Genomic DNA, 3,900 nt, shown 5'->3' on the forward strand with positions numbered 1-3,900 from the left:
TTGTGTAATTTTCAAAATGTTTGGTAGTCTGTGAATGCCCTGAATTAGAGCCCTCACATTTGTCCCTATTTTTTCATTGTTGACCTTTATAATTTTGGGATTGACATTTAGGTTTTTAATCCATGCTGAGTTCGTTTTTGTATAGGGCATTAGGTAAAGGTCTTGTTTCAATCTTTTGCTTATCGCTTTCCAGTTCTGTCAGTACCATCTGTTGAAGAGACTATCTCCTCTCTGTGCAATATACCTAAGTACTTTGTCAAAAATCTGTATGTGGATGAGTTAATTTCTGGATTCTCAATTCTGTTCCATTGATCAATGTATCTTTCATTATACCAGTACCAGGCTGTTTTGATCATTGTAGCCATGTAGTAAATTTTGAAATCGGGGAGTGAGAGGCCTCTAACCTTATTCTTCTTCTTAAGCAATGCTTTGCTTATCCTACGTATCTTTCCTTTCCATATAAAGTTTGTAATTGTCTTTTCCATCTCTTTGAAGAATACTGTTGGAATCTGGATTGGGATTGTATTATATGTGTAAATTGCTTTGGGCAATATTGACATTTTTACCATGTTGTCTTCCTATCCAGGACCATGCTATGTTCTTTCATTTCTGTAAGTCTTTTTTTGTTTCTTGTAGTAGTGTTTTATAATTTTCTTTGTATAGTTCCTTTGTTTCTCTGGCTATGTTTCTTCCTAAATATTTCATCCTTTGGGTGGGTATTGTAAATGGTATGGCTTGCCTAATGTCCTTTTCATCTCTGTCATTGTTACTATTCCTGTTCGTTTTTTTATTGCAATTAGCTTGGTATATTTTTTTCCATCCTTTGATTTTTAATCTGTTTTTGTCTCTGTGTGTAAAATGTGTCCATTGCAGACAGCATATTGAAGGATCTTGTTTTCTTATCCATTCTGCCACCCTGCGTCACTCAACTGGTGCGTTTAATCTATTTACATTCAGTATAATTATTGATGTTGTTAAGTATCATGGAGTCGGTTCCAACTCACAGTGACCCTGCACAGGGTTTCCAAGCCTGTAAATCTTTACAGGAGCAGAACGTCTCATCTTTCTCTCATGGAACCACTGGTAGTTTTGAACTGCTGACCTTGAGGTTGTCAGCTTGACTTGTAACCATTATGTATGGATAATTGCTGCCCTTATGGTTTTTGTTTTTTTTTGTGTGTGTGGTTGCTGCTTTCTTTGTTCTGTGTGTCTTCCTTTGCTGAGGTCATGCTTTTTGTGTTCTTTCTTGTGAGTTTCCTCATAGTTTTAATGTTTCCATGTTCTTCTTGGATTTTCATTTTCTTGGTATGTTGTGAAGTGTTAATTTTCTTTGAGGTTACATTATATTCCATTACCTTTTCCTTCCATTTAGTGCAGTCTATTTTATCCTGTAATCTACCTGGTCATCTCACCATCTGGATCTCTGTTCCTATGTTTTTACCTTCTTTTACATTGTAATTGTTTTGATCATGGACTGACCTCCCAGATTCTCTGAGTTTGTGCTTATAGTTTTGTTTTGTTCTTGAATCTTCCTTCTGTTGATTTAGTTCTGTGAGGTGCTGCCACATATGTCAGTCTTTGGTTGTTGTCTGTTCTTGTTGGTTCTCAGTCCACAGAACTCCCTTTAGGATGTTTTGTAGTGCAGGGTTGGCTTTGGCAAAATTCCTTAGCTTCTGTTTATCCTGGAATGTTTTGATTACACCCTTGTATTTGATTGATAGCTTTGCTGGCTAAAGAATTCTTTGTTGACAGTTTTTTTCTTTCAGGGTTTTATATATGTCTCCCCGTTTCCTTCTTGCTTGCATGGTTTCTGCTGAGAGATCCGAGCTTAATCTGACTTGCTTGCCTTTGTATGTATTGCTTCTCTCTTCCCAGCTGCTTTCAGGATTCTGTCTTTATCTTTGATTTTGGAGAGCTTGATTATGATATGTCTCGGTGATTTTCTTTTGGGGTCTATCCTTCCTGGGGTTCATTGACCTTCTTGAATGTTTATCTTTTTACTTTTCAGGATGTTAGGGAAATTTTCTTCCAGCAGTTCTTTGACTATTTCTTCTGTGGACTTGTGTGATTCTTCCTGTTCTGGAATGCCGATAATTCTTAAGTTATTTCTCTTCATGTTGTCCAACATGAATCTTAATTAGACCTTCTTCATATTTTTTTATCCTTTTTTTCTCTTTGCTTTTCTATCTTAGTGGTATTGAGAGATTTGCCTTCCAGATCACTAGTTCTAACTCCCATCTCTTCTATTCTACTCCTTTGCCCTTTCAGTGTATTGTCCATTTCTGATATTCTATTATTGATCATTTGGACCTCTTTCTGTAGGTTTTGAATTGTTTCCAATGCTGTATCTATCTTATTTGATTGTTACTGTAGCACTTTCCTGACTTCTTCCTTATTTTTCTCAACTCCATTATAAAGTGTTTTGAAACAGCTTGTAATCATTTTTCTGAATTCCTTCTCAGGCATTTCCAAGGCCTGCCCTCCTTCCAGAATGGAGTCCAGGTCACTTCTACGTCATTTGTCTCAGACATTTTATCTTGTTTCTGGACATGTGCTGATATGATCATCTGCTTTTGTTTCTTGGACATGTTTAGTGTTTATCTGTGGCCTTAATACTTAATTATGTGTTTTGGTATTTTTAATGCTTTCTGATTGCCTCCAGGTAGATGTGATCAGGATGTGGGCTTCCCTTTTCACTCTTATTGCTTAACTTAGAGTAACTTTTACAGGTGTTGTCTTCCTCCCTGGTGTATGGCAGTTGGTATTGGTTCTTGCCTGTATTTTGGTGTTTATTTATAGAGTGTGATTGTAGTTTGACTGTATGACAGCAGTTGCTGTCTCTTCTTGGGTAATCTAGGGAGAGAAAGAGTCCCCCAAATGTAAAAGGGGAGCATAAAATAGCAAAACAGCAACAGCAAAAAAACAAGGAAAAAACCCCCAAAACAAACCACTGTAGTCTATAATTGCAGAAACGGGAGAAGAGGGAGAGAAGAGGAAAAAAAAAAAAATTGTAGCCTAATATGAGTATGATTTTAATGTCCTCTTTCAGCTTCTTGCCTTGAAGGCTGTCTGATAAATTTCAGGATGGCACTGAGGTATGTTATGCTGTACCTCAGGATTTAATTCAATTTTCAGCCTGTTTTGTTTTTAAATTCTCTTTCCCTCTGCACACCCCTTGTTCTGGCCTTTTCCCAATTAAAAATCAGTTCAGGGCCGGCTTGGGCTGAGAGAATCTGTGCACATGTGTGGCAGACGAATCTACCAGTGATGGGGGTGGGGGTGTCCACTTGCTCAGGCAACCCCCACTAGTCACCAGAATGGAGGTGTGCAAACAGTGGGGGTGGGGGGAGACAATGAACAGATACCCCAAAAAAAGAAAATCAGAACAGACCAAGTGTATTGTCCACCTTTGCTTAGAGGTTCCCCTGGCATTATTCCGTGGTGGATCTGCTTGCTCCCCCTCTTGGTCTTGCCTTTTGGTCTCACCCAAGTTGTCGTCTCTGGACTGCTGTTCCTGGAAGATTAAAAAGCACACAATTTCTTAATTCTGCTTCAAGTTCCACTAGCTATAAATCTTCAAACTTTATAAATATTCCTACCTATGTGCTTCCAAGTTTTGTAGCTCTGCCCCGAACCCTCTTCCCGTGGTATTCTGTGGTATTGCTGAAGATGAACTTGACTGCACCTCTACAATATCCCAAGCCCGCCTCACAGGGGTATATATTTTAAAAGTTTTATTAACCTTTATGTTGATGATTCAATCAACAAATGTCTACTATGTACATACTATTACAGGTGCTGGGACTATATTAGTGAATAAAATCCCTGTTCTCATGCACTTATACCATTACATTGTTCTCTCTGCCACATCTTGCTCCAGCTTCCCAGCGCCATCATTTA

The sequence above is a fragment of the Chrysochloris asiatica genome, unplaced genomic scaffold (assembly GCF_000296735.1).
Source record: "Chrysochloris asiatica unplaced genomic scaffold, ChrAsi1.0 scaffold00016, whole genome shotgun sequence".
In the NCBI taxonomy this organism is placed as follows: Eukaryota; Metazoa; Chordata; class Mammalia; order Afrosoricida; family Chrysochloridae; genus Chrysochloris; species Chrysochloris asiatica.